Raw genomic sequence first — 22576 nt, forward strand, 5'->3', positions numbered from 1 at the left:
GGTCACTAGGCGCTGTCGTGTGCCTATAAAGCATTCCTTGAGTTAAGAGTGTGTAAGCATGTTTAGCATTGCTCGCTTCTCGCAGACACAATACCTTCTCATCATCTGACTCCCTGCTTCTATCTGTCTCTCTATCTATCTGTCTATTATGATTTGTAATTATAATATGGAGTCCTAACATATTGCTCGGTCACGCGAAAATGGCGTACCATCGACAGTTAATAGTTATAACATATTAATACATATTATATACACAATATAATGAACTTATAAGCTAATTAAGTGAAATACATAATATTGTAAAAGTAACATAATTGTATGAATATTGTATACATATAATATTTATAGTAAATAGTGATTATTTAGTAATATTGCATTTTAAACAAGTTGTATACATATTTGAATAAATGCATTACAAGCAAATTATTTAACTGTAATACAGTAGGTACTTGGGTTATTGTAGTGGCATTGTGGTAATACATAATTGTGACATTTTACGAATTGTTACAAAATATTGTGGTAATGCATAATTGTGTTGGCCTTATAATTGTAGTTACATTTTGTTAATGCAACTGTTACATAAGTGTCTTGGCCTTATAATTGTAGTTAAAGTTACATAAAAGTTACATCTTGTTAATGCAACTGTTACATAAATGGTAAAGTGTAACATACTGCAATGTTTGTCGTTACATAATTGTTACATATCGTCTGTAGTTACATAATTGTAGTTAAAGTTACATAAAAGTTACATCTTGTTAATGCAACTGTTACATAAATGGTATATATTGTTTGTAGTTACATAATTGTAGCAAGTGTAACATAATGCAATCGTTTGTCGTTACATAATTGTTACATATCGTTTGTAGTTACATAATTGTAGTTAAAGTTACATAAAAGTTACATCTTGTTTATGCAACTGTTACATAAATGGTACATATTGTTTGTAGTTACATAATTGTAGCAAGTGTAACATAATGCAATCGTTTGTCGTTACATAATTGTTACATATCGTTTGTAGTTACATAATTGTAATAAGTGTAGCATAATGCAATCGTTTGTCGTTACATAATTGTAATAATTGCAGTCCTGACATATGAATCCGGTCATGCTGCGGTCGATGATAGTGATGATGTGTCATGCCACTTGTTTGTGGAGACAACAATTTGCTTTTTTGTTTGTAGTTTATGTGGTATTTTGGCATATGTAGTAACACTTACACTTATTTTCATTTGTTTGTTATGTGATCTTACTCTATTTCTCTCGTTTTCCTTTCTTACTTTTTCTTTCTTTCTTTTTCTTTTTCTTTTTTCTTTTTTTTGTATGTATTGATTTTCTATAGTTTGTTTCTCTTTGCTTGTGTATGCTTTTTCCATGTTGTTCATGGTTGCATAATTACTGGCTAATTTCCTTGGGGTACTTTTTTAAAGTTTAGTTTATATTGCACAGATATTATTGAAAATGATATTATATAGTCCCATATTTTGTTATTTTATATAAAAAAAATATATATGCACTATGTACAGTATTAACTATATACACTGACTTGTTGTTCACTTGTACCTATCGTGAGTAATATGTGTGTCAGCACTGTGTGGAAATCATTGTCTTCACGATTGTGTTGAAGATGTTCACTCTTGCTAACGTCATTTGTGTTGGCCATTTTTTTTTTTCTAGTTTACCTTGTAACTTAATTTGTCTGTTTCCACTAGGTAGCTTTAATTAATAAATGTTAAATACAGTTCTTGTAATTGCTAACTGAGTAACTGTGATGGTATATTTTCTTTATTACTTTGTAGATGTAATAATGTATAGCTGTATGTATGAAACACGTATTTTATGTAGGTATAAATGGTAACACTCGTTGGTAGTAAATAAATGCTATAATAAATGAATGAATATATACAGTGTAGAATATTTATTGTTGGTGATTATTTAGTGTTTGAGTTATGCAGATAACTGAAGTAAGTATGTGTATTTAAGCTGTAACTATACAGCACGTTTTATATGTTTGTGCAGAAGCTTATTGTCTATCACTGTGTATTGTATAAATGAAGTAACTATGTAACTCACTAATTTTTACCGTGGTGGGAATGGTGTGAGTGGTGGTGCAGGTGGTGAGTTGACCGACGTGGCGTCTTTTCAGCAAGCACGCATGATGACGTCGACTTCCCACACTGGTAGCTGTGGTGAGTGAATGAGTAGCGATGAGTAACTTGAGTGAAGACGAGTGAGTAAGATGAGTTATGAGTCGTGTCTCACTCTTCGTTTGTTTGTACCTTTTTTCTTCCTCGAGGTATTCGCGGTCCTTTTTTCTTGTGATTTACTCGTTGTAGGATGAAGACTGCCGCTACTTGTAAGTGCGTGTAGAAGATTATACAGATGACTCGTAGAGTTGTTACTTGTAGTTGATTGTAGATGGTTGTAGTTCGTTGGTTCGCCGTAGAAATTTCAAGATTGTTTGTATCAGTACTTTGTTAAACTACTGGCAAGACGTCGTGTGATCACTTCTACATCAGCGTGATGATCGTGGAGACGGAGGGGGCTGGTTGGAGAGAATACTGTCAGGAGCTGGTTGTAAGTTGTTGGTTGTGAGAGTTTTTTTTTTTTTTTAATCTTGATATTTTGTAGGAATTCACAGTTGATTCGTAGACGAGGTTCGTATACGTTCGCTGCTACCAAATGTCATATAAGACTTTGTATTTACTTGTAGTGTAGTTATATATATTAGACTTGTGGACGAGCGGTTGTTATACTTGAGTAGCTTCGTGAGTAGATAATCTTCTTTTCCATTTGTCATGTAGTGACAGGAGAGGTAAAGAATAGTATGGGACTATTTTTATTTGTCTTGGAAATATTAACAAGTCTCTCACACAGAGCGAAGTATAGAGTCCCGCTAGCTAGCTATCTGTCCCGCTCTCTCTGTCTCTCTCTCAAGTTGCTAAGCCCTTCTCCCTGCGACCTGTCTGTTCTATCGCTAGCTTCCTTCTGTCTCGCTGTCGCTCCCTCTCTCTCTCTCAAGTTGCTAAGCCTTCTCCCTACTACCTGCCTGTTCTATGGCCTGTCTCCTTCTGCCCTCTCTTTCCTAAATTCTGGTGAAACAGGAGACGTATCACGTGTGTTCCTTGTGAGTGGAACGTTCTAGAAGCCTGTGTGTGTGTATGTGTGTATGTGTGTGTATGGTCACTAGGCGCTGTCGTGTGCCTATAAAGCATTCCTTGAGTTAAGAGTGTGTAAGCATGTTTAGCATTGCTCGATTCTTGCAGACACAATACCTTCTCATCATCTGACTCCCTGCTTCTATCTGTCTCTCTATCTATCTGTCTATTATGATTTGTAACTATAATATGGAGTCCTAACACGTGCCGTCATCAAAACAAGGCGTCATGTTTATATTCAAATGGCAACAGGATCAGCTGCCTTTACCATTACTGTTCCATCAGAGCGGCACTAAGGCAGAGAAGAAGGGAAAGGAAGGGAGGGGAGGACGGAGAGAAGAGAGGACTGGGAAGGGGAATGGAAAGAAGAAGATAAAGGTGAGAGGGAATAGGAGGAGGGAATGGGGAGAGGGAAAACAGAAAAGATGAGCTGAAAACGACAGGAGGAGGAAGGCTAATGGAAAATGAGAGAGAGAGAGAGAGAGAGAGAGAGAGAGAGGTGAGGGGAAGGGGCAGCAGGTTGGGGGAGGGGGTGTGAGGGCAAGGAACACGATGGAGAACAGGAAAAGGAAATGCGTGAAGTCAATCCGACGACTTAAACAAAAATAAATTCTTGTTATCTCAGCCTATGTTTTCCTGGTAATTAAGGGCGTGGTAGTGAAGGATTATAATGAACACCACAGCCATCCCGCCAGCTGAAAAAAAAAAAAAAAAAAAAATCGGTGAATGGAATGAATGAAACCGCCATGGCGGCGCAACAGCAGAGGTCATTATGCCGCCGTACATGGTTGATGGTAGCTATACTGAAATATACAATTACGTCATAGCAGTGATTGGTTTTACCCAAGGTTTATCTATTTACTAAGTACCGGGAAACCCCCCCAGAGGTATCAGGGGTAAAACTCTCAAAGTATCGTAGTAGTAGTGGTAGTTTTGGCCAAAGGTTCATCTGAACATGAAGCCCAGTGGACTGCAGGCTGAAGCTGCCCCTGTTCTGCAGTATACGAGTATTATCCCCTTTTCTGGAGATAAACATGGATAGTGAGGGACGTTTCTATAACTAGGCAGTGGAGCCATCCAGTTCTATCGGTGCCACCGCGTGAAAGGCGTCCCTATCCAGCACTAAGACTGAAGGTCTACGGCAGAAAGGAAGGGCAGACTGAGGCAGATTATTTCAGAGCTGACCAGTGTGTCTATATGAAAAGATTAACCCCTTCACAACCATTACTTACTATTTTGGTTCTTTCTTCATGTTTCCATACGTATTGGCTATTATTCAATTTTGACATAATGTTGATATTGTTCGTATACTGCTACCTGTTCCTGGTTCTCGTCCTTTTGTGGGTTATTTCGCCCTGTTCAAAGGCATAAGAAGGTCTACATCCTTTTCATTGCACTCCTTCGTAACCAACATCGTATTCTGATGCTAACTTACCACTGAAGCTCAATATTTAAGACGGAAAGAAGTAAATACCGGTATTTGGCCAAATCAGATTAAAACAGAAGAGTTAAGGTCGATATCAAACCCAGTGAGTTCAAAAACTATTCCAAGATGATGAAAATGACCTGGAGACATCAAGAATTTACTTATTCCATTCTGTTTTGTACTCTCTCTCTCTCTCTCTCTCTCTCTCTCTCTCTCTCTGTGCTTACTTAGCCATCTCTATCAATCGTAACTATGTATCGGCCCCCCTCTCACAAACACTATCCCTCTGACGCCAAACACACACAAACTCTCCATCAGTTAACCCACTCTCACCAATAATCACCAGCCAATCACCAAACTAAGCCAATCACACGACTCACTGTTTCATTACGGTACGCGTCTTTTTTTCGCCAACTCGCGGACATCCAGGTCATCACAGTTTGGCATAACTGGGTCGGCAGTGGGATGGGGTGATCGAGGAAATCTTAAATTAAGCACGGGATATTAACACAACTTTATCAACCGTGGATTTGACAAGCTGGAGAATACACAAATAGGATATTCTCTCCTTGTGTCAGTGAGAGAGAGAGAGAGAGAGACAGACAGACAGACAGACAGAGAGACAGACAGACAGACAGACAGACAGACAGAGAAGAGAAGAGACGAAAAGAAGAGAAGAGAAGAGAGATACGGAAAAAAAAAAAAAAAAAGAGTAAGAGACAGACAGAGAAAGAGGGAGGGGAGGATAATGCAGCTCAGGATATGATCGTTCTCAAGTTACTGGAGATCACTGGTCCCTATAGTGCTCAGTTCTCTCTCTCTCTCTCTCTCTCTCTCTCTCTCTCTCTCTCTCTCATTTTTAGCTCTTTATATTCTGCCCCACTGTTTTATTTAGTCCCTCCCTCTCCCCCTGCATTCTTTGGCATCTCTAATTCCTTTCCTCCTGTCTTCCTTCCTTCACACTTTTTCCCCTCCTATCTCTCTTTCTCTCTCTCTCTCTCTCTCTTTCTCTCTCCTTTTCTTCCTCTAATTCCCTCCTGTACTTTCACTCTTCTTTCCATTCCTCCATCATTCATACTCCCATTTCCTTCCCTCCTACTCCAAATTCCTTCTTTCCTTCCCTCCCCCTCCTGTTTTATTCTCTACTTTCCCTCTTTCTTAACCTTCCACCCCTCCCCTCCTTCCCTTTCACTCCTTAGTCATTCTTCCCTTCCATCCTACCCCCCTTTTTCCCTCCTTCCTTAACACTCAACCTTCTTTCATCCTTCCTTTCTACTTCTTTCTCTCTTTTGTATTCCCCCACTCCTCCTTCCCGACCCTTCCACTGCCCTTCATTCCCTCCTTCCCACCCACCTTTATCATCCCCCCTTCTTACCTCCCCACTCCAGCCTTCCTTCCCCTCTTCCCTATCACTCCTCTCCTTTCTCGCAATGTACAGTGTCCTGTTACTCGTACACCAACGCTCTTTCCTATAAGATGAACCAGATTAATATAAGAACAATACATGACCCTGTTTATACAACAGATGTGCTGGGCCTGAAGCAATGTAATGTTCACTCTCCTTTACTCTCTTCTCCACCCTTCCTTCATTTAGTCTCCCTCCCTATTCACTTATTCACCTGCTAATTCAATTCAGCTTCCCTTTCTCCAACCATCACATTCTTCATTTTTTCTTCCATACTGAATTATCATCTTCCTTTCTCTCCTACTGAATTCGTCTCTCTCGGTTGTCGTCGTTCCAACTACAAGGTGAAGGATAAAGGAGGGAGTGTGAGGGGAGGGAGGGGGGAGTGGATGGAAAAAGGGAGGGTACGAGGGAGAGAAGGAGGTGGAGGGACGGTGATTGAGAAGGGGGTGGAGGGAAGGAGACTGAGATGAGTACGGACGGAAAGAAGGGAGAAAAGAAGGGGGATATAAGGCTTAGAGGCAAAGAAGAAAGAGGATGGTGGGGATAAAAGAGTGGTACGAATAAATGCAAACAGTAACATGTGTTCGTTTACAGGTTGCGGTCTAATGCAGGGCACGCAATGACTTCAGTATGTTTTAAGACTCTGGAGTAATGTACGGTAAGGCAACGGAGGAGAAGAATGTGTAGCCTAGTGTGGGTGAGGGACAGGCAGGAAAGGAGGATATAGAACTGAAGGGTGCGCATGGGATAGAAAGAGAGAGAGAGAGAGAGAGAGAGAGAGAGAGAGAGGGAGAGAGGGGAGGGGAGGGAGCGAGGCAAGTGTATACACAGGGTGGGGTATCTGAAGGGCAGAGGGGGGAGGGGGTAAGGGAGTCTGAAGGGCCCTTAGTGGTGGAAAGGTCTATCAAAATTTCACGTACGTTTACTCCGGCTCTCTCTCTCTCTCTCTCTCTCTCTCTCTCTGACTGTGAATTTTCGTTATCCTTTTCTAATGCTTCTTTAACTAGAATATCATCAATATCATTAGCATTATGGCCAGACCGCCTCGTCGGCACCGTACAATCTGGGTTATTTAGGCAACGTTGTTCCTATATATAACTACAGTACTGTGTTTCATTTCATTCTCTGATTAGGGAACACGATTATTGTTCTACTAGTGTTAAGGCCAGATGACCTCCATTGGGATGTACTGTTTGTGTACTGGAGTAACTCTCTCTCTCTCTCTCTCTCTCTCTCTCTAATATCAATATTTTGTTTCCAGTCTTCCTCAGCGACCAGACAAATACATAGATATACAGACAGATAGGCAGACAGAAACTGAGAGAGAGAGAGAGAGAGAGAGAGAGAGAGAGAGAGAGAGAGAGAGAGAGAGAGAGAGAGAGAGAGAGAGAGAGTTTATACAAAGCTCTTACTACCCTTACCAGGTGGTCCGGTAGCAGCATGAATATAGACTTGTTGTGCCTTCTAATTGCCCAGGTTAATTAATAGGTATGTAAAGCAGAAATAGTGCGACATACAGAGATACAGAGGAAACTAGGCTACAAGTGGGAGAGAGGAGTCTGGTATAGTAGATAAGGGATTAGATAGCCAGGCATATTAAGTGATAGCGTGAGTATGTGTATGTATATATGTATGTGTGGGACTGCATATCTGTTATCTTAGTCCTGTAGATTATTCTTTTTCTCTCTCTCTCTCTCTCTCTGGTCTTTGCTCCTTTCCATCCTCCTCTTTTCTTCTCTTTTCATTTCCATTTTCCCGTCCTTCATCCTCTCTCACTATTTAATATTTTTTCTTATTCAGTTATTATTTTTCTCTTGCTTCTTCCTGTTGATTCCTTATTTCCTCCTGCCTTCCTCCCTCCTTCCTTCTTTCCTTCCTCCCTCAACTCTCTCTGCACCTTCTTAACTTCTTTTTCTAGTTACCCCTTTCTTCTTTCATTCCCTCTCTACCTGCCTACTATCTTTATTTCCTCCCTCCTCCCTTCCGACACCCCTCCACCTCCCCCCTCTTCCTCCTCCGTTGTTTCTTTCTACTCCCTATCTCCTCCCTTCTGTCTTCGTCTTTTTTTTTTTCTGACAGGGTGGTTAGTAAAAAGAGAAGAGGTTTAGTCAAAATGGCACTGCAGGTGAAACAGAAAATAGTGCAGGTGTTGCTGTATGGTTTATGTTAAAAGATGTTAGTGGTGGAAATAAATGTTACATCGTCGCCTTATTTATATTACCCCGGCATACTATAGGGGTGTGGGTGCATTTTTATTTGGCGTGTTTAGGAAGCAGTTTCTGCATCAGTCCAACCATCCCTCCTCCCATCATCCATACCCCATTTCCTCTTTACCTCCTTCTTCCCGTCTTCCTTCCTCTCCCCGTCTTTATCCCTCCTTTGTTCCACCACTTCTTCCTTCCATCTTGTCTTCCTCCCCCCCTTCCTCCTTTCCTCTTTTCTCCACTTCCTTCCGTCCTCCCTGTTACTCTCCCATCCCTCCCTCTCTCACTGCTTTTCCCCCCTCCCTTCCTTTTTCGCCCCTTCTCTCTCCCCTCTCTCTCTCTCTCTCTCTCTCCTTCCTCTTCTCATTCCTTTCCTCCTCCCTTCCTTCTTTCCTCTTCTCTTCCTCCATTCTCCCTTCATCTTTGCTCCTTTCCTCTTCCTTCCCCCCTTCCTTCCTTCTAACCTTCTCCTCGCTCCTTCTTTGCTCCTTCCTCTTCCCGTCCCAATTCCCTCCTCATTTCTCTCCCTTTTCTCTTTCCCTCTTTGCTTCTTCCCTCCTCCCTTTCATCTTCTACCTTCTCTTTCCTTCCTTCCTTCCCAAACTCTTTGCTCCCTTTCCTTCCCCCTACCGTCTTCTCTCCTTTTTTCCCTCTCCCTCCCCCTCTTTACCCCTTCTCTACCTCTCCTCTTTACCTCCTCGCTTGTCCACACAAGAACCCTCTTCACATCTCTTCAAGACCACTCCAAACAAGTTGCCCTTTCTCCTTCCCTTTCTTCTTCTTCCCCATCTCTTCCCTTCACTTCTTCTTCCCCATCTTCTTCCTCTCTATATTATCCGTCCTTTCCTTCTTCCTCCTTCCTAATTCACCCCTCTCTTTTTTCTCCTTTCCTTCTTCCTCCTTCCTAATTCACCCCTCCCTTTTTTCTCCTTTCCTTCTTCCTCCCTATCGCACATAGGCCTATCCCTCTCTTCCGTCCAACCTCATCTTTGTCCCTCTACTTCATCCCTCCCTTTCTCCCTCCCTTTCTTCTTCCTTCCCGTATCATGCTTCACTTTCTTCTTCCTTCTTACCTCACGCTCCTTTTCTTCTTCCCACAGCCGTCCTTTCCTATCTCCCTACCTTATCTCTCCTTTTTGACTCTCTTGCCTTCTTCCCTACTGCATGTTATCCATCCTCCGTTCCTTCTCTCCCTTCTTCCTCCCTACCTCATCCTTCCCTTTCACCATCCTTGTTTTATCTTTCCCTTTCTCGTCCTTACTTTTTTTCCTCCCATTTTTCTGCCTCCTACCCTTATCACTCCCTTTCATTAAGGTTTTTCTTCTTCTTCTCCTGCCTCCTTCATCATCCCTCGTCGTTCACACTTATTTACTCTACCTCCTCGTCTCTTTACTCTCACATCCATCTCTTATTCTCGTTTCATCTCAGGTCCTGCAGCTTCTTTCTTCTACGCCTCCATCCTATTTCTATCTCCTTTTCCCTTCATCTTCAATTTCTTTATCTCTCACGTCTTCACTCTCCTATCTTCTATATCTCCTTTCCTGCTCATCCCTCCCACCTTCATCATCATTCACTCTTTTCTTCCCTCGTCACCGCATTTCTACTCATCCTCTCTCACCAGCTACGTCTGAGTCAGGACCTGATGAAGCCAACTTCACCCCCCCCCTCTCTCTCTAAGTTCACACAGACTGAACCTGTTCTTTATGTTGATATTTTATTACATCCATTGTACATTATTTTCTCATTACTTTAAAACCCAGATATCAGAAAAAAAAAAAAAACATACAATGCCTGACTGAACTGTGTCTTGGTGGGAACAACTTACAATTGTTATTCCAACTAACGCTATAATTATTTTATTCACAGGAATAAGCCACCGGAATATGACAGCATTAATACTACCACTGACAACTCTCATATATTACGTCATGGGATTCAGGGGGTTATATAGTGGACATAGTTTCACCTTTTTTTTATGCTGTACACGCGTCGGAATAAGTTCGTTTCCTTTTCCGTGGACAAAGGTGTTTCTAACACTGCACGGTGGAGAGCTATCCCCTCCTACTCCCTTCCTCATAGTCCCATACTCCCTCCCAAACCCCCCCAATTTTCTCTCCGACCCCATCACCCCACCCGCTACACTCCTACTCTCGCTGGGGTTGCTGTACTTCTGGCATCTCTCTAATTACGTGTAGTCCGAACAACTGTCCTGTCACGGTCGAGGATGTTTGGGGGAGGTGGTGGCTCAGTCGGCAGAGAGGTGGCCTGCAGTCCTACCGGAACCAGGTTCAAATCCCCGCTGGGGCAGGGAACAGTTTAAGGATTTGAATTTCCTGAAATCAGACTTTACTGATCTACCACAAGACCCGCCGACATGTCGTAAAACTACCAGTCCTGTATGCGAAAGCCCTAGCATGTATTCAATATGGACGGTGGGTGTTAGCGCCGAAGTGGTGACATGTAGAGGTGGATACTGTAGTATGTAGGAGGACCACTGGGCCTTGAGAGCAGGCTGTGAAGCCTATGCCCAGAGTCGGACAAATAATAATAATAATAATGAAATAAATAATAATAATAATGAAATAAACAGTTTCATAAACATCTCCTTCGACAGCCACCTCCCACACATCTCGTTTCCCAAAGGCTGCAGTCCCAAATGCTTCAGTCCAACTATTTGCCCCAGGAGGGCAACTTTGTCATGTTGCCGAGGCTGAGCCATAATAACCACGATAGAGATACTCAACTTAGTGCGGGTGGATTCGGTATCTTTATGAGAGAGATAATTCTACTCCTTTTCGTGTTTCAGTGATAAATAAATTAGTATGCAGCGCTCCAGTCATCCTTAAATGCACGGTTTTTGGCGAATAGTTTAAATTAATGCATCCCCCCCCCTTATCTCTCTCTCATATATCTAGAGAGAGACAGACAGACAGACAGACAGATAGAGACAGAGACAGACAGAGACAGAGAGATTGGCTATTGCAATCGCAATTTCTGGCGCCGGAGATCTGTTTCGATATCCCAGTGGTCGCGAGAACGGTATGTCTCTTATCCCACGGAGTCGTATCGCTTATCTTATATGCTGGAGAGTAATTGGTTACTCTGATAGAGGTGGGAGGAGTGGCATGGGTATAGAGATTCGGGCTTCAGGGATGGCATCAGCTGTTGAAAGAGTCAGCGTTACCAATACATACACACAATAGTCAGCTAGATTAGTCCTCAAAATCGCTAGATTATTGCTATATGGCACAAAATACTGGAATCCCTACAGACAATTGGGTGCACCCCCTACAATATAGAATAAGAAAGCTTAATTCCCCCCATATAGCTAGCATTCATGTCACCCGATGTCATATTTTATGCTAGTTCGAAGTAATTATTTCTAGATCTAGCGCTAACTGAATTACACTGGCAACACTGTACAGGGTCGGTGAAGGGAAAACTAAAGCAGCGAGCGGGAGGGTGTCTGTGCGTGACCCTGGCTGGTGATGATATGAGGCATATAATTACGCCCGCAGGTGTAAGGAACAGATAAGGACCCTCTCTGGGGTTTTGTGCAACAGCTCCACCCACACCCACGCCCTTGTCCTAACCAACGGAAATTAATAACGCCACCGTAGCTGATAAGGTGCGATATCCCAATGGTCGTATATCACCAGTATACGCTATACGTGTGTGTGTGTGTGAGTGTGTGTGTGTGTGTGTGTGTGTGTGTGTGTGTGTGTGTGTGTGTGTGTGTGTGTGTGAGTGTGTGTGTGTGTGTGTGTGTGTGTGTGTGTGTGTGTGTGTGTGTGTGTGTGTGTGTGTAAGAGAGGTGTCTACTACCGCAATATTTAATCTCAGCAGATTTATTTTTATCTCTCTCTCACAGTGTAGTAAACCTTTTCCTAACTTGGTGTATGATATGTACTGTACTATTCCTTTATTAGTTGTTCGGACTACACGTAATTAGAGAGGTGCTTGAAGTACAGCAACCCCAAGCTGGCTGTGAGCGAGAGTATGGAGGGTACCGGATGGGGTTATGGGGTGGGAGAGAAAAGTTGGGGGGTTTGGGAGGGAGTATGGGACTATGAGGAAGGGAGTAGGAGGGGATAGCTCTCCACCGTGTAGTGTTAGAAACACCTTGGTCCACGGAAAAGGAAATTAACTTAATCCGACGTCTGTACATTTCTCTCAGCTGCAAACATTATACCGTCTGACGTTATCCGGAAAAAAAAAAAAGTTAGTGTATCGCAGCCAAAGGGTTCAATGTAAAATATTTAATTACGTAACGAACGAGATGAAGAAATCCATTGTCTATCTATCTATTGCCAGACGCCTCAATCCCGTTCGGGGTGGCCACAAACAAATCGCCTCCACGTCGCCCTGTCCCCCGCCATTTCACTGCCCCGCTCCCAACTCACACCCCCCTCTCTCATATACCTCTTCACCCCCTCCCTCCATCTCATCCTCGGCCGCCCCCTCCCTCTTCCCCCCGCCACACACACACACACACACACACACACACACACACACACACACACACACACACATATATATATATATATATATATATATATATATATATATATATATATATATATATATGTAACAGAAAATTCTACCAACAACTCAGTGTGAAGACTGCACTGAGAGTGTTTTATCCTGCAGTGGATGGATGTTGGCTGAGGACTGATAATGCCTTCCTTTGTTAGCCATACATAATAACGTAATAACGGTATCATTTTGTTCCTCATGATAAGACTAAAGTTAGCAGGTGTAAATGGCATCATAACACGCGCTCTCATTCCCTCACTATTTATAACACCAGTTCCTGCTTCCTGGTGGTGGTGATGGTGGGGGTGGCAAATGTGGTAGTGATTGTGGTGGTAGTGGTAGTGACTGTGGTGGTAGTGGTAGTGATTGTGGTGGTAGTGGCAGTAACTGTGGTGGAAGTGGTAGTGGCGGAAATCATGCCGGTATTTGTGATAATGTTGGTGGTTGCTGTGGTAATACTGATATTTTTAGTGATGGCGGTATTGGTGGTAGTTGTGGTAGTGGCAGCTGTAGCTGTGGTAGTGGAGGTGGTGGTGGCAGAAGCTGTGGTGTGGTAGTGGTTGTGGTAGCAGTGCTGGTAGTGTTAGTGGTAATGGTGGTAATGCTGGTGCTAGTGGTGATGGTTCTGGCAGTGGTGGTGGTGGTGGTGACCGTGTAGTAGCGGTGGTGATGGCTGTGATAGCTGTGGCAGTGGTGATGGTGGCTATGACATAGTGATGGTAGTTGTGGTAGTGGTTGTGGTGACAATGGTGGTAGTTACGACAATGATGGGTATGGCAGTGACTATCATACCAGTTTTAAACCCACGTGTACAGACAGTGCAGTAAAGTACATTATGAAGTAGCTATCACGATCGAGTTAAGCTTTGAACTTTAGTTTCTTAACGAGGTGAAACTTGCGCGCGCGCACACACACACACACACACACACACACACACACACACACACACAAGGGCAATATACACTACTATCAGAATCATGCAGTATTAATGAATGCCAGCAGCGATGACATCAAGGCAGTTCAGTGTTATCACAACAATATCCGTGGTGGTCAGGTCACTAACCCCTCACACAAGCTCAGTACTTTGCCTGAAGCGTATGTGTGCTGTGAAGGCTGTGTGGGCCCTAAGGCTGCAAAAGTCTACCATGAACTGAATAAAATTGTCCCATGGTATTAATATTGCGAAAAAAAGGGGGAGGGGGAAGGGGGGTCATCAGAGTGAAAATCTGTATTTCCTTGTCATCGTCATGAAGGGGTTATTTAGACAAAGAATTTTTACTGACGAATTTTTATATATTTATTGATGGCATATTCCCATATACCTCATGGGACGATATATTTTATCTGTTTATCATGAGAGAGAGAGAGAGAGAGAGAGAGAGAGAGAGAGAGGAGAGGCAATATAATACCAGCGTCATTCAGCTGTCATTCTCTTCCACCTCCTCCTTTCTGTCCATTCTAATTCTCTCTCTCTCTCTCTCTCTCTTTACATTCTTATCATCGTCCAATTCTTTCTTCTTTGTTTTCATTACTTCTTCTCTCCACATTCCTCATCTTTTTCTTTCTTTCTTTTTTTTTTTTTTTTTTGCTCTCACCTTGTTCTTTTCCTTCTTCTTCTCCTACTCCACCTCCTCCACACTGTGTCAACAGACGCCCCGGTAACTCAACGTACCCGTACATAATGCCATGCCTTAGTTATTTATTTCAATATTCATTTTACTTTATTACATATCTCTTTCAGGTTATTCAGACTGGTAGCTTATATATAAAGCATTAGGCCTATAGAATGTAGCTTTTCCTTTTCAGTCTTTCCTATGAAATTTCCATGTCAGTTTTTCCATGCTGCACGGTGGTCCTCACTTTTTCCTGCCAATTTTAACTGGAGGGTTTGGAGGCGGGGGAAGCCTTCTTGCTTTACTATCCTTATCCTTCAGCATGTAGAAGTAGATCTCGTAGTCATAGTCTACTCTGTAACAAGCAGCCTCGAAAGGACCATAAGGTCTGTTGCTGTTTGCTTTCCTTTGTATTCCCAATCCTCCTCTTTCTTCTTCTTTACTATTGTCATTAATAAAACTTTACACATCCCTGTGGGAAGATTTCTTGTTTTTGTCAAAATTATTATTATTATTATTATTATCATCATTATTATTATTACTTATTCTCTCCAACAAAGAAAAAAATGTTTTCACCCCTGTTTGCTTGTTTGTTTCTTTGTTGGCACAATTACTCAAAAACTAAAAGAGAGATTTGGACCAAATATGGTGGGTAGACAGCCCATGTCCCAGGGAAAAATTGATTAACTTTCGGGACCGATCCGGATCGTATTGCAGATTCTGGATCCGGAAAACACTTTTTGCGAAACTCAAATTACGTTGCCCTTGTCGGAGGGATGCGCTACAGTGAGTGCCCCTCTGGTTTTAAAATGGCAATATTTCAAAGGCTATTTGGCCTAGAGCCTTCAAACTTGGTCAACTTAGTCGGACAGCTGTCCGCTTCTTCTGGCCAAATACTGTGACAATCCATCAACTGGATCTCTGGATATAATCCTGAACACAGAAAAAGGAATCAGGCACGCTGTCTCAAGAACCGCCTTTGCTAGAAAACTGAAATTTTACTACAACATAACCTTAAGGCGGATGCAGTGCGGAAAGGAGTATGGTTCCAATTGGCTGACTATTCTCAGAGACAGCCGGGGTTAAAATTTGGGACTTTTCCAGATATTCAGGATGTCACTTAATTTTCCACGCAAGTTTAAAGAAAGAGCCACCAAGCGTAATGGACTTAGAGATTGTGATGACCTAAGGGGACATGCGCAAGATCAGTGACCGTGACCTCAAGGTCCCTTTATAGCTCAACTTCTAGTAGGCAATGGCTGTGGGAAGTTTTTATCAAGAGTGTCCTTGGACAATTTTACGTTGTCCTAGTTATTAGTAACATCCATCCATCCATCCATCATCCAATCCTACGACGCCACATGAGGAGCGTAGGAGCCCGGGACTAGGCAAGTTGGTCCTGACATTTAAGATGAGAATGACCAGCCTCACTCATCCCTGAGTGGCATTACGTGAGCAATAAACCCTAACCACACCTTGGATATAAACCTTCACCGGCTCAATCCGACTGGAGCACAGTAGTTACCCACTAAACCACCAGGCGCCAAAATTTGGTTATATGGTTACCACCCAGCGTAATAAATGGTTTCCTGGTGTACAGGAAACCAATTGGCTTGTCACTCAGTGTAGAATCACCCACAGGCAGGAGGAGGAAAGAATGAAGGAAAGAAAGACAGAAGAGGGAGTGTTAAGTCACCCGTAGACAGAAGGACAAGAAAAGAATGAAGGAAAGACAGAAGAGGATGGAAGGAAAGAAGGATGGAGGAGAGGAAAGGGCAGACACCCGAGAGCAGCACTACATCGAGTGAGTGGATGGTTAGTGTCCCACCTACCACAAATTACATTATCATTATTTATTATTATTGTTGTAATTATTATTATTATTATTATTATTATTATTATTATTATTATTATCATTAAAACTTCCCACATCCCGGTGGGAAGTTTTCTTGTATTTGTCATTACTACTATTATAATTATTGTACTTTTTTATTTTTAGTTTCATTATTATTACTATTCTTATTCTTATTCTTATTGTCATTATTATCATTATTATTGCTCTTCCTAGTCTTGTTTCGTCTTTCTTCTTTCTACATCTAATATTATTTCGTCTTCTCATTTCTCAGCTCACGTGTCCTCCTTACTAAACACACATGCCTACTCTCAGCTCTTTCTCCTTTATCGTCATATCACTACCATCGTTATCGTTCTCTTCTCACCACTCTCTTCCTCTTCCTCATTTTCATCATAATCACTACCACCATCACCATCACCATCATCATCATCATAACCACCACTTCTCTCCCTCCTCCCCCTCCTCGTGCTCCTCTGGCCTCATCACCGCCTCATTAGGGCCTGATGAATGTAATGCAATTAACTGTGGCCTGCCTAACCCTTAGCCTGGAGGGAGAAGCAGGAGAAACTGACCAAGACTGAAAGACTGTCGAGGAGGAGAGGAATGGGAAGGAGAGGAGAAAAGGAGAGACAAAAGAGGAGAAATGGAGAGACAAAAGAGGAGAGACGGCAAGATGCAGGGAGAGGGTATCAGTAGGGTAAGGAGAGGAGAAGAGAGAACGGGGAGAAAGAAAAGGAATGGAGACAGGAAGAGAGAGGAAAAAGAGGAGGGAGAAGGAGAGATGAGTGAGAGGGAAAGATCAGGAATGGGAGTGAGGGAAAAGAAGTGAGGAAGAGGAGAGGTTAAAGGATGATAGCTGAGAGTTACATTAAAAGGGAAAGGGTGTAGTTAGGAGAAGAGGAGGGGGAGACCGAAAGCGACGAGCGGTGTGGGAGAGGAGGAGGGTGAGCGGGAGAGGAGAGGGAAGGGACAGGGAGAAAAGGAGTGGGGGAGGGAAGAGGGGAGAGGGAAGAGAAAAAGACAGGTCCGAGGAAGAATGAGAGAAAGGGGTGGGACGGAATATGGACAGGGGAAGAGGGAAGGTTAGGTAGAGGAGCGAGGGAAGGGAGATATGGCGAACAGGGAGAGGGGATAGAGTACGACGGGAGAGGGAAGAGAAAAAATGGCAAAAGGTGGGATAGACTGAGGAAGTTGGAGAGGGGGAAGGAGTCAGGAAGACAGTGAGGATTATAAAGACTAAAGAAGGAATGCAAGACATATGGGGAGCAGGGAAGAACTGAGGCAGGAAGGAGGAAGAATCGAGAAACGGGAACGGAAGAAGAACCGAAGAAATTAAAAGAGAAAGAAAGCAGGAAAGATGGAAGGAAAGAAAAGACGATGAATTAGTATGAAAAAAAAAGAAGGTAACAGTTAAAGGTTATAAGAAGTAAAGATGGCAAGAGAGCAATAAAAGCAGGAAGAAAAGAAAGAAGGAATAAAGGTACAGCAGTAATTAAATCAGGATGATCATAAACAAAGATATCAACGAAGGAATCAATGAAGGAAAACAACCGAAGTATTATTATCAGTGCTATTACTGTTAATATTATTTTTACTAGCCAAATGTCCGTATCCGACACTGCAACTGAATTATAAGCGATAACGACAACGGGCGCTTGGATTTTTTAAATATTTACCTAATATCTGCAGGGTGCGTGCGCGCACGAGCATACCCTTCCTTTCTTCCTCAAGGGGAGAAGAAAGAAATAAAAATCGGGAAAAAATATTAAAAGATGGAAGGAAGGAATTAATGAAGGAATGAAGTGAGCAGTTAAGGCAGGGAGGAGGATGTAAAGGAAGGGCAGGAGTACGGATGAAGGATTCTAAAATGTCAAGGACTAATTAGGATAAGAAAAAAGTGGGATTAATTAACCGCGGGCACTGTTTTGCCCCGACTGGCCTCTCCCGCGGAGGTTCCAGCCAAAATGTAAACAAACTTTAAACCTTTATAACTCTGTACAGAATAAATCTAGAGCGAAAAATAAGGTATCATTAGAAAGTACTAACCTTCGGCTTTGCATTGATGTAGGTTTCATGATTTCGTTGACTATCACTGGATGGGCAGTGCCGTTAGAAGTAAGCGATCTAAAATCACTATTTTTCGCTCACACACCATTACCTTCGCTCACACACCATTACCAAATGCCAACCTCATTCTGATAATAATACTATAAACATGTATGAACACTGCACATACGATAAACACCCACTCTGTGTTCACTGAGGCAGGTAAAGGGCACTGTAATTGCCCGCACTTCACTGCCACATCAGCGGTGTTGTAATCACTATTTTTCGCTCACACACCATTACCAAATGCCAACCTCATTCTGATAATAATACTATAAACATATATGAACACTGCACATACGATAAACACCCACTCTGTGTTCACTGAGGCAGGTAAAAGGCACTGTAATTGCCCGCACTTCACTGCCACATCAGCGGTGTTGTAATCACTATTTTTCGCTCACACACCATTATCAAATGCCAACCTCATTCTGATAATAATACTATAAACATATATGAACACTGCACATACGATAAACACCCACTCCGTGTTCACTGAGGCAGATAAAAGGCACTGTAATTGCCCGCACTTTACTGCCACATCAGCAATGTTCTCACTCACACAGCTGGACAGATACTGATGCGTGTTGGTCAGGGGTGGGGTGGGGGGCCCGGGGGGTGGGAGGTGGGAGCCCAGGGGGTGGGAGGAGGAAGGTGGAGGTCGGCTGGAGTGAAAGAACTTAACAGCTACTCTCCCTTGAAACAATTGGCGCACGGAAAAAACGCGGGGTATTCAAAATATTCACAAACATTCGAGAATGACACCTGCGGTTTGGTCCAATTTTTGCAATGTCATTCTGGAATGACACCCTCGGTTAAAGGGTTAAAAAAAAAAAACTTGGAGGTGAGGAGAGGAGAGGGGAGGGGAAGGGAAAGGGGAGGGAAGGGGAGTGAGCAGAATGGAGGGTCGTTCCAGAGAGAGGGAAGAGGAGATTACACACGATTACACAGGAAAGCAAACAGCAACAGACCTTATGGTCCTTTTGAGGCTGCTTGTTAGAGAAAACTATGACTACAAGATCTAACTCTACATGCTGAAGGATAAGGATAGTAAAGCAAGAAGGCTCCCCCCACCACCAAACCCTCCAGGAAAAAGTGAGAAAAACCACCATGCAGCATGGAAAAACTGACATGGAAATTTTATAGGAAACACTGGAAAGGAAAAGTCACATTCTATAATACTTTATCTATGAGCTACACGATAGAGTAACCTGAAAGAGAAAGTAAACAAATAAAATAATAGTTACGGCATGACATTATAAACCGGTTACATTGAGTTAATGGGAAGTCTGTGGACATAACGTGGAAGCTACACACTGCACAGTGTGGATGTTTAGGGGTGGTGCAGCAGCCTTGCCTGGCGCTTTTAAGGTAGGCAGCAGTCAATCAGGCCCTAGCTCCGTTTGTTCCACTGAGACAAGGAACTCTCCCATGTGGGACAAGTACACAAGTTTCATCCTGAAGCAGTGACCCATGGTACATTAAAAAAAATCCCGATGGTGGTCACTTAACTAACAGGGACCCTCAGTGATCCACAGCCCATCACAGGTCGAAAGTAAGAGTAGTGACCGTTAACTCAGGGTTATCTGTGCAGATCCTAATCTGTGCTTATATTGCTTTCTTTGCGCTGGGGAGATTGAAAAGTATATAGGACGGGTGTCTTAGATAAAAGGGGACTGCACAGTGCACAGTGTGGATGTGCAATGCACAGAGTGGATGTTTAGGGGTGGTGCGGCAACCTTCCCCGGCGCTTTTTAGGTAGGCAGCAGTCAATCAGGCAATAGCTCCGTTCACTCCACTGAGACAAGGAACTCTCCCATGTGGGACAGTACACAAGTTTCATCCTGAAGCAGTGACCCCTGGTACATTAAAAAAATCCCGATGGTGGTCACTTGACTAACAGGGACCCTCAGTGATCCACATCCCATCACAGGTCGAAAGTAAAAGTAGTGACCGTTAACTCAGGGTTATCTGTGCGATCCTAATCTGTGCTTACTGTATATTACCTCATTTGCTTTGGGTAAATCGAAAAACGTATAATGACGTGACGTGACGCTATGTTAAGTTTACGGGGAGTCCTGTAGACACGAGGGGACTGCACAGTGTGGATGTTTAGGGGTGGTGCGGCAGCCTTGCCTGGCGCTTTTAAGGTAGGCAGCAGTCAATCAGGCCCTAGCTCCGTTCACTCCACTGAGACAGGGAACTCTCCCATATGGGACAAGTACACAAGTTTCATCCTGAAGCAGTGACCCCTGGTACATTAAAAAAATCCCGATGGTGGTCACTTGACTAACATGGACCCTCAGTGATCCACAGCCCATCACAGGTCGAAAGTAAGAGTAGTGACCATTAACTCAGGGTTATCTGTGCAGATCCTAATCTGTGCTTATATTGCTTTGTTTGCACCAAATAAATTGAAAATGTATAATATCATGGCGCAACACTATGTACGGGTACATTGTTTACGGGGTGTCTTGTAGACTAAAGGAGCATGAACTTACATGTGCCGTAGCTATAAAAGCAAGTTATTCGGACAGAAAAAGATTCAGCTGAGGATTTTCGTGCAAATACTTGTCTAATTTGTTTTTGAATGTCTCAATTGAGATACTGTTCACAGTATCTGAGGGTAATCTGTTCCAGATATTTACAACTCTGTTAAAGAAGAAGTATTTTGCTTCGTGGGATTGGAATCGCTTTCCCATGATTTTGCAGCCATTACTTCTGGTTTGACTCAACCGGTCTATATCAAAATATTTATTCATGTCTAAGTTGTCATATCCCTTCATGATTTTGAAAACTTCAATAAGGTCCCCTCTTAACCTGTGCTTCGTTAGGCTAAATAATTTAAGTTCCTCAAGGCGTTCCTCATATGGTTTGTTTCTAAGTCGTGGTATCATTTTTGTGATTCTTCGCTGCATTTTCTCTAATTTTTCAATGTCCTTTCTGTAGTACGGAGACCAGAATTGCACACAATACTCAAGATGGGGGCGCACTAGCGAGTTGTACAAGGAAAGTATGACTTTTTCCGATTTAAACTCGAAAGTTCTTCCAATAAAACCCACTAGCTTGTTTGCAATTTTAACCGCATCGGTACACTGCTTGCTTGGTTTTAGGTCATTTGATATTATCACACCAAGATCCTTTTCACTGTCTGTACTTGATAACTGAATATTGTTCATTTTGTAATTTGCATGGACATTGTTACTTCCAATATGAAGTACTTTACATTTTTCTGTGTTGAATTTCATTTGCCATTTTTCTGCCCAGCTTGCTAAAGTATTAAGGTCATTTTGTAACTGCTGCCACTGTAATTTTGAAGTGACTTTACTGGTTATTTTAGTATCATCTGCAAATTTGGATACTTTGCAATTTAGACCCTCATCAATGTCATTTATATAGATAATAAAAAGTATCGGTCCAAGTACTGAGCCTTGGGGAACGCCGCTGATCACATTACGCCATTTGGATTCCTTTCCGTTTATCACAACTCACTGTTTTCGGTCTGACAGCCAGTCTTGTAACCATTTTTGCGTCTTTCCTTTTATTCCATGTGCTTCTATTTTTCTCATGAGACGCTTGTGAGGGACAGTGTCAAATGCTTTCTGAAAGTCGAGGTAAATTATATCTACTGCTCTTGAGTCATCGTATGATTTGTAAACATCATGGAAGAAGTCCAGTAAGTTAGTTAAGCATGAACGACGATGTCTGAATCCATGTTGCAAGTCTTTAATTATATTATTTTCTTCTAGATAATTAACTATTTTATCTCTTATGATTTTTTCCATTAACTTGCACACTACTGATGTTAAGCTGATTGGTCTGTAATTTCCTGGGTGCGACTCATTTCCTTTTTTGAAAATTGGTGTTACATTTGCTAGTTTTCATTCGCGTGGAACTTTCCCAGTACTTAATGATTTATTGAATAAGACAGAGAGTGGCAGCAGTAACTCATGTTTTGCTTCTTTGAGAATTCTCGGTGATATTTTATCGGGGCCAGGGGTTTTGTTTATGTCCGTACTATTTATGGCTGAAAGGATATCGTTATTATGGATAGCATAGTTACTAAGGATTGTGCTATTTGCTTGGTTTGTGGGTAACAGTAGGTTTCTGGTGGTGTTTTCTACTGTAAAAACAGACGCAAAGTAATCGTTAAGAATGTTTGCCATTTCGACCTCATTTTCAGTGTGTTTGCAATTGTTTGTTTCTAGAGGACCTATTGATGTAGTCATAACCTTTTTCTTTCTAATGTAACTGTAAAATTCTTTAGGATTTG

This window comes from Coenobita brevimanus, chromosome 58 (assembly GCF_032717465.1).
Source record: "Coenobita brevimanus isolate Jiangsu-jjx chromosome 58, ASM3271746v2, whole genome shotgun sequence".
Classification (NCBI taxonomy): Eukaryota; Metazoa; Arthropoda; class Malacostraca; order Decapoda; family Coenobitidae; genus Coenobita; species Coenobita brevimanus.